Genomic DNA, 9,680 nt, shown 5'->3' on the forward strand with positions numbered 1-9,680 from the left:
TGCTTCTCCCTCCAGGCCCGTGGCAAAAGCCTCTGAGGTCCTGAGGGAGAGTGTGGTGAGAGAGGAGATCAGGAGGATGGAGAGGGAGGATAAAGCGGCTGACTCGGACGGGTCCTCACAGTATGAAAGTGTTGATGAGGAGGTCCAGGAGCAGCCTACAGCAGCGGGTGGCAAAAGTAAACGTGCCAATCGTAACAAATCGGGGGGGAAGAAGGCTGGCAAGCCTTCAAAATCTCCCCCGCCCCCGACCACCAGGGTGCGCACGGAAGGGCCCGCTGACCCCCCTCTGATTGATCTCTCCAACCGGTTCAGCGTCCTCGGAGGCTCGGATGATGGGCCGCAAGACGAGGATGCTGGGCCGGGGGTACCACCGGAGGGTCCTTCGGGGGATGGTGGGGTCCGTCCCTCAGGGGGCAATGTTCCTCCTGGGGGGGGACAGACCTGGAACCCGGGGGCGAGGACACCGGGGGGGTGGGATGGACACAACGGGAGCTTCCCTGAAAAGGAAGGTGTCCGACCCCTCCCCAGGTGGAGGTGATAGCAGTGGTAAGAAGTTGGCCATCCAACTTGATCACCCATGATGGCGGAACTCGCCCCGTTGACGCTGGCATCTATTAATGTTGCCAGCATAAAGTCAGATGCGGCTCGTTTTACGGCCTTTGATTTTTTCTCCCGGATTGAGGCAGAAATTTTATTCTTGCAAGAGACCAGACTAACAGACATGGGGGCCATCTATAAAGCACGGAGGGAGTGGAGGTGCGGGCCCTCATACTGGTCTCTTGCGGCCGAGCCGTATAGCGGGGTGGCAGTCCTTTTTAAGACTGCAGCTGTTGAATGCCGACGGGTTACTGAGTTGGAAATGGGGAGGTGCCTGATCCTAGATGTCTTCATGAGGGGACAAGAGCTCCGGCTCATCAACATCTACGGCCCGCAGTCCAAGTGGGACCGCAAATGTCTCTTCCTGAGGATCAAGCCCTTTCTTTTTACGAGCCGGCAGGTGGTCTTCGGTGGGGACTTCAACACCATTACGAGGTCCCGTGACCGGGGGGGTCCCGGAGATCGCCTGGCTTATGATAGCGTCGCGTTGAATAGCATAGCCAGCGAAGCTCGCCTGGTGGATGTCCACATCCGGCACACCCCAGGTCACGGAGGTTTCACCTACCATAGGGGTAGCTGTAGGTCTAGAATAGACAGGTTTTTTTTGAAGGAGGACGCCATCTTTTCTGCTGTGTCCGCCGTTGAGGTGGAGTTCTCCGATCACTGTCTAATTTTCTTTTCTCTGAATGTTGCAGAGACTCATCGGATGGGAAGAGGGCTGTGGAAGCTCAATTCGTCCCTGCTGGAAGAAGCGGAGGTGAGACAATCCTTCGAGGACTTTCTTCAGAGCCAGGTACCGCTGTTGGATCTCTGTAGTAGTAAGTCAGAGTGGTGGGAGATCTTCAAAAAGCGGGTGGCGGGGTTCTTCCGTCAGCTCTCGAGCCTCAGGAGTCTGAACAGGCACCGCTTGTACCAGGCCCTGGGGAGGAAACTCGAGCAGCTTGTCTCGACTGGAGGTGACCGTGAGGAAATCTCCAGAGTGAAATCTTTGCTCAAGAGGTGTCAGTATGATAGACACACATCTTTAGTTTTTGAGAGGGACTTCGGGAAGTACCGCTCACCCGACCCTTACAGAAACTGTAAGATGTCAGTGAATTGTAAGATGGTGACAGGACTGATCGACAGTACGGGGTCCCTGAACAGATCCAAATCAGGGATCCTGGAGGTGGTCAGATCCTTCTACTCACACCTCTTGGAAAAGAAGGATCTGGATCGGGACAGGATGTCGGCTTTCCTGGCTGAAACCGTCCCTGAGCCAGGGGGTGATCCCTCTCTTGGTGTTTTGGCAGAGGAAATCAGGGAAGAGGAAGTGAGACTGGCCATTGATGGGCTTCGGCCCAAGAAATCGCCAGGTCCGGATGGCTTAACATCCGAGTTCTATAAGACTTTTAGGGACTCCTTGGTCCCCCTCTTGACAGGGGTATTTAATGAGTGTCTCTCCTCGGGCACTCTTCCCGACTCAATGAGGAAGTCAGCCCTCATTATTCTGTCAAAGGGTAAGGATCCGTCCCGTATCGAGAATTGGCGTCCCATAGCGCTTCTCGATACGGACCGGAAGGTTCTGGCCAAGGTGCTGTTTAATCAGCTGGTGAAGTTTGCACCCCGGCTCCTTTCAGGGGCCCAGCATTGCTCTGTTCCGGGCCGCAGTACTTTTAGTGCTGTGCTCGGTGTCCGAGAGGCAGTGGAGCAGGGTAGGGCAGGTCACTGGAAGGGGTACTTGCTGTCATTAGATCAAGCGAAAGCCTTTGACCGGGTCAACCACGAGTACCTCTGGTCCGTCCTTTTGAGGTATGGTCTGCCTGGGAGGTTTGTAAAATGGTTAGAGATCTTGTACCAAGGGGCTGAGACTTTTCCGCTGGTGAACGGTTGGTCAGGTCGCCCTTTTGAGGTGGGTTCTGGGGTCCGTCAGGGCTGTCCGCTGAGCCCGCTTTTATACGTGTTCGCGATCGATCCCTTCCTAAGGAGGGTAGATCGTGGACCGTTGGCGGGAGTCGGGATGGACCAGGCGGGCTCTGGGTCCTCTCTGAGGGTGGTGGCGTATGCCGATGATGTTTCCCTTTTCGTGTCCTCGAGAAGGGAGGCGGATTGGGTCATGTCGGAGGTAGTGCGCTACTCGGAGGCATCCGGGTCCATGATCAACCGGGATAAGTGTGAAAGTCTCTGGCTGGGAGGGGGAGATCCCAGGTTTGATCTCCCGGACACCCTTCCAGGGCCCCAGGCCACCGCCAAAATTCTAGGCATCGAATTTGGCCCCGGGGATTACCCCCAGCAAAATTGGGAGGGCAGACTTAAGATCGCCGCCCAAAAGGTGGACCAATGGAAGGGTTGGTCTTTAACCCTGAGGGAAAGGGTTGCCCTGGCTAAAGGCTTTCTGCTACCTTTATTAATATACCTGGGCAGTGTGTGCATCTTGCCGGAACCTCTCTGGACACGGGTCTATAGCCTGTTCTTCCAATTGTTATGGGGGAATAGGCTTAACCTAATCAAGAGGGAGGTTACATACCGTACGAGGAGACTAGGTGGGTTGGGTATGGTCAACCCGGTGGTGTTTCTAGTAAACACCTTTCTTAAGACTAACATCTCCAACCTCTGGCTAGAGAGGGCTCCTCCGTGGGTAGTCTCCTGCAAGGGTTGGCTTTGGCTTCCAGGAATGGGAGACAGGAGGGCAGGTGAAGGACCTACGCACACCTCATGGGCATCTCCCGGCTTACGCTACCCCGGTTCTGAAGGTGATCCGCCGGTGGGGTCTGGGAATGTGGGAAATCAGGACCATGTCGAGGCAATGCCTTGACAGGAGGGTCCTGTTGACACATTTCCAGAAGCCCCTGGCCCTTAAGGATTGCCCAGGCCGGGATCTGGAGGTCGGGCTGGGGCTTTTAAATTCTAAGCGGATCCCCATGAAGTTTTGGGACTTGACCTGGCGCTGCTTCCACGGGAGGCTGTATGTAAAGGATAACTTGAAGTGCAGGAAATCCGATGATCGGGGTTGTCCCCGTGAGGAGTGTGGCGACGTGCTGGAAAGCATGGAGCACTTCCTGCTTCATTGTCCCTTTAATGCAGAGGTTTACAACAGGGTGGGTGCTTCCATACGTTGGCCGCGGCTGGCGTCCCTCTCCTACGCTGAGTGGGCCTATGGAGCGTTCAGATCCCTGGGTGGCCGGGACCCGTGCACTTTATTCCTAGTCAGTGTAGTGGTTAGGTTCTACACTTGGAATGCACGGTGCCTAGTTTCGACGCGGAAAAAAACCCTCCCGAGGGATGAGGTGGTAGGAAACATCTTGGGTGACCTGGTGAAGGTCCGTTCTTTGGAGTTCGAAAGGTTGGGTGTGAGGAAGGCCTCTTGGCTTTGGAGGGGCCTCTCCTTTTAGAAACGCACTCAAGGGAGAGCTAGCTCCGTGTGAATGAGGGTAGGGATAGCATAAGTTTCACTGGGTGTTAGGGACAGAATTAGGGGCAGATAGGGACAGGCACTGAGGGACAGATAGAGAGTTAGTTATGATAAGTTAGGTAGAGTAGGGGCAGGTAGGGACAGATAGGGACAGTTTCTTTAGGGACAGAAGTAGGGACAGTCTTAGTTGTTGAGGGACAGGGTGAATGTGTTAGTGAGGGATGGGGCCTCCAGAACTCCTTTCCTGGTGTTGGGCTGGTGCATGTCACTTTAGCTTTTTGTTTTGGAAGCATGAAATTTAATGGATATTGGGCTTGCAGGCACCAAACTTGGGCCTGTGGCAAGGTTTTTGGAAATGTGGTTAATACTTATTGTTTGGGTAATATTATCAATGGTTATAGCAGGTCGTATCTTAGGTGTATAACAAGTGTAGTATGTGCTTTTTGTGTATCTGTACATGTATGCAGTATTGTATGTATGTCGCTAGGATGGTGCTTTTAAAAAAAAAAAATGTATATATTATAGTTAGGAAAGGGGGAAGGGGGTTTCTTGCGGGAGGGAGGGGGGAAGTTTGGACCCTGGAATGGACCCTGAGAAATCAAGGGCCGAAGATCAGAAGGAGATGGCCTGGGAACTACACCAAGGACCATGGGAAATATATAAGGAAATGTAGATACGGGCCATAAACTTTCCTGGACCCTGAGGTGCTGTTTTTTTTCTGAGGCCATAAACTTTCATGGACCTAGGTGTGGAAAAGGCTACGAACTTGTGGACCTGTGGTGTGGGTGGTGGGAAAAAAAATAAATAAAAAAAATATATATATAAAAAAAAAAAAAAAAAAAAAGGGAAAAAGGGGGGTGGTTTCTTGCTGTGTTGAGGGGAAGTAGTTGAGGGTCTGCCAAGATGGCTGTTTTTTCTGTTTAAGGCAGTGGGCCAGAAAAAGTGTTTACTTTCCTGTTTTAAATCCAGTATATAGGAATGAATGGGAGCATGAGTGAAGGTGTGAATGGGGTTGAATGTGAAGGAATGGATTTTTGTTTGTTTTCTTTGTTTTTTTTTTTTGGAGGTTCCTGCTGGGGGTCCCTCAGGCTGCAAAGCCTGGAGACACTGCACTATGTTCTTCAGAGATGGACTGTCGTAAACTAGCATATTTGCACAAGTTTTTTTTTTTGTATGTCGGTGTGGTTTATTTTAGTTCATGTATCGTGGTTTTTGATTTCTGGAATGTTGTTTTTGTCTGTCTTATGTATTGTGTTTTTGATATTTTTATAATAAAAGAGATACAGGATGTAACTCAGGATCAGTAATGTATGTACACAGTGACTGCACCAGCAGAATAGTGAGTGCAGCTCTGGAGTATAATACAGGATGTAACTCAGGATCAGTAATGTAATGTATGTACACAGTGTCTGCACCAGCAGAATAGTGAGTGCAGCTCTGGGGTATAATACAGGATGTAACTCAGGATCAGTAATGTAATGTATGTACACAGTGACTGCACCAGCAGAATAGTGAGTGCAGCCAGGACCGGATTAAGGTTGGTGGGGGCCCCTGGGCAGAAAATCTGGTGGGGGCCCCCATATCATTAACATTTTAGCCATAACAGAGCGCGAACTGTAGCACTCAGATGTACAATCTAATCTTATCCTCTTGTTCTGCCACATTCAGATTTACAGTACTACAATAGAGATACAGTCCAGGATAACTCAAAGCAGTCCAATTATAGACAGAAAGAGTTACTCACATTTTTTTTAATGAAGCCAATGTTAAGACAGCCAAGGAATAATAAAAATGCAGAAAGGGAAAGTTTTCACCGGCAGCAATTGTTGCTAACTACTGTATAACAATATGCTCTCTATTGTATTATCTCCGGAGTACAGCTCCCCCCCCCCACGCAAGGGTATACAGCTCTTGCCCCCTACAAGGGTATACAGGCAGCTTTCCCCCCCATGGGAATACAACTGCCCCCCAACGGGTATACAGCTCTTGCCCCCTACAAGGGTATACAGGCAGCTGTCCCCCCCCCCCCCCCCCAAGGTTATACAGTTCTCCAATGTTTCGTCTTTATACAGTTCCCTCCTCCAGGTATACAGGCCCAAATGTACAGCTCCCCTCTCGCGCATACAGCTCCCCCGATTAATATATAGCTAGCTGGATCCTGGAGGCAAGGGGGTTAATCACCGTGGCGCTGCAGAGTTGATTGGCGGGTACACAGCAGGCGGCGGGCGCACGATGCTCGTGAACGCGGTGAGCAGGCAGAGGAGATCCACAGGACAGGAGGCGTGACAGAAAGAAAGAACAGAGAAAAAAGAAAACAGAGAAAGAAAGAACAGAGAAAGAAAGAAGAAAGAACAGAGAGAGAGAGAGAGAAAAAAAAAAAAAAAAAAAGAAAGATTAGAGAGATAAAGAAACAGAGATAGAAAGATTCTATAAAGATACTATAGCAGCCCGGCTCCCACTGTAGTGCCCACCTGAGCCTCCCGATGCAGGAAATATAACGATCCACTCACATGGCCGACATCCCCAAGTTCAAGGCGATCCTGCTGTCTGCGCTGTTGGAGGAGGAATAATGGAGCCTCCAGCACCGACCTCCACCCGCACTCCACATAGAGAATAATGGAGCCTCCAGCACCTACCTCCACCCGCACTCCATATAGAGAATAATGGAGCCTCCAGCACCGACCTCCACCCGCACTCCATATAGAGAATAATGGAGCCTCCAGCACCGACCTCCACCCGCAGAGCCGCACTCCACATAGAGAATAATGGAGCCTCCAGCACCGACCTCCACCCGCAGAGCCGCACTCCACATAGAGAATAATGGAGCCTCCGGCACCGACCTCCACCCGCAGAGCCGCACTCCACATAGAGAATAATGGAGCCTCCGGCACCTACCTCCATCCGCAGAGCCGCACTCCACATAGAGAATAATGGAGCCTCCAGCACCTACCTCCACCCGCAGAGCCGCACTCCACATAGAGAATAATGGAGCCTCCAGCACCGACCTCCACCCACAGACCCGCACTCCACATAGAGAATAATGGAGCCTCCGGCACCTACCTCCACCCGCAGAGCCGCACTCCACATAGAGAATAATGGAGCCTCCAGCACCGACCTCCACATAGAGAATAATGGAGCCTCCAGCACCGACCTCCACCCGCAGAGCCACACTCCACATAGAGAATAATGGAGCCTCCAGCACCGACCTCCACCCGCAGAGCCACACTCCACATAGAGAATAATGGAGCCTCCAGCACCGACCTCCACCCGCAGAGCCACACTCCACATAGAGAATAATGGGGCCTCCAGCACCGACCTCCACCCGCAGAGCCGCGCTCCACATAGAGAATAATGGAGCCTCCAGCACCGACCTCCACCCGCACTCCACATAGAGAACAATGGAGCCTCCAGCACCGACATCCACCTGCAGAGCCGCACTCCACATAGAGAATAATGGAGCCTCCGGTACCGACCTCCACCCGCAGAGCCGCACTCCACATAGAGAATAATGGAGCCTCCAGCACCGACCTCCACCCGCAGAGCCACACTCCACATAGAGAATAATGGAGCCTCCAGCACCGACCTCAACCAGCAGAGCCACACTCCACATAGAGAATAATGGAGCCTCCAGCACCGACCTCCACCCGCAGAGCCGCGCTCCACATAGAGAATAATGGAGCCTCCAGCACCGACCTCCACCCGCACTCCACATAGAGAACAATGGAGCCTCCAGCACCGACCTCCACCTGCAGAGCCGCACTCCACATAAAGAATAATGGAGCCTCCGGTACCGACCTCCACCCGCAGAGCCGCACTCCACATAGAGAATAATGGAGCCTCCAGCACCGACCTCCACCCGCAGAGCCACACTCCACATAGAGAATAATGGAGCCTCCGGTACCGAACTCCACCCGCAGAGCCGCACTCCACATAGAGAATAATGGAGCCTCCAGCACCGACCTCCACCCGCAGAGCCGCACTCCACATAGAGAATAATGGAGCCTCCAGCACCGACCTCCACCCGCAGAGCCACACTCCACATAGAGAATAATGGGGCCTCCAGCACCGACCTCCACCCGCAGAGCCACACTCCACATAGAGAATAATGGAGCCTCCAGCACTGACCTCCACCCGCAGAGCCACACTCCACATAGTGAATAATGGAGCCTCCAGCACCGACCTCCACCCACAGAGCTACACTCCACAGAGAATAATGGAGCCTCCAGCACCTACCTCCACCCGCAGAGCCACACTCCACAGAGAATAATGGAGCCTCCAGCACCGACCTCCACCCGCAGAGCCACACTCCACATAGAGAATAATGGAGCCTCCAGCACCGACCTCCACCAGCAGAGCCGCACTCCACATAGAGAATAATGGAGCCTCCAGCACCGACCTCCACCCGCAGACCCGCACTCCACAGAGAATAATGGAGCCTCCAGCACCTACCTCCACCCGCAGAGCCGCACTCCACATAGAGAATAATGGAGCCTCCAGCACCTACCTCCACCCGCAGAGCCGCACTCCAAATAGAGAATGATGGAGCCTCCGGCACCGACCTCCACCCGCAGAGCCGCACTCCACATAGAGAATAATGGAGCCTCCAGCACCGACCTCCACCCGCAGACCCGCACTCCACATAGAGAATAATGGAGCCTCCGGCACCTACCGCCACCCGCAGAGCCGCACTCCACATAGAGAATAATGGAGCCTCCAGCACCGACCTCCACCCGCAGAGCCACACTCCACATAGAGAATAATGGGGCCTCCAGCACCGACCTCCACCCGCAGAGCCACACTCCACATAGTGAATAATGGAGCCTCCAGCACCGACCTCCACATAGAGAATAATGGAGCCTCCAGCACCGACCTCCACCCGCAGAGCCACACTCCACATAGAGAATAATGGAGCCTCCAGCACCGACCTCCACCCGCAGAGCCACACTCCACATAGAGAATAATGGGGCCTCCAGCACCGACCTCCACCCGCAGAGCCACACTCCACATAGTGAATAATGGAGCCTCCAGCACCGACCTCCACATAGAGAATAATGGAGCCTGCAGCACCGACCTCCACCCGCAGAGCCACACTCCACATAGAGAATAATGGAGCCTCCAGCACCGACCTCCACCCGCAGAGCCGCGCTCCACATAGAGAATAATGGAGCCTCCAGCACCGACCTCCACCCGCACTCCACATAGAGAATAATGGAGCCTCCAGCACCGACCTCCACCCGCAGAGCCGCACTCCACATAGAGAATAATGGAGCCTCCAGCACCGACCTCCACCCGCAGAGCCACACTCCACACAGTGAATAATGGAGCCTCCAGCACCGACCTCCACCCGCAGAGCCACACTCCACAGAGAATAATGGAGCCTCCAGCACCTACCTCCACCCGCAGAGCCACACTCCACAGAGAATAATGGAGCCTCCAGCACCTACCTCCACCCGCAGAGCCACACTGCACAGAGAATAATGGAGCCTCCAGCACCGACCTCCACCCGCAGAGCCACACTCCACATAGAGAATAATGGGGCCTCCAGCACCGACCTCCACCCGCAGAGCCGCATTCCACACAGAGAATAATGGAGCCTCCAGCACCTACCTCCACCCGCAGAGCCGCACTCCACACAGAGAATAATGGAGCCTCCAGCACCGACCTCCACCAGCAGAGCCGCACTCCACATAGAGAA

The sequence above is a fragment of the Dendrobates tinctorius genome, unplaced genomic scaffold, assembly GCF_039654945.1.
Source record: "Dendrobates tinctorius isolate UK_male_01 unplaced genomic scaffold, ASM3965494v1 ptg000059l, whole genome shotgun sequence".
NCBI classification, from domain to species: domain Eukaryota; kingdom Metazoa; phylum Chordata; class Amphibia; order Anura; family Dendrobatidae; genus Dendrobates; species Dendrobates tinctorius.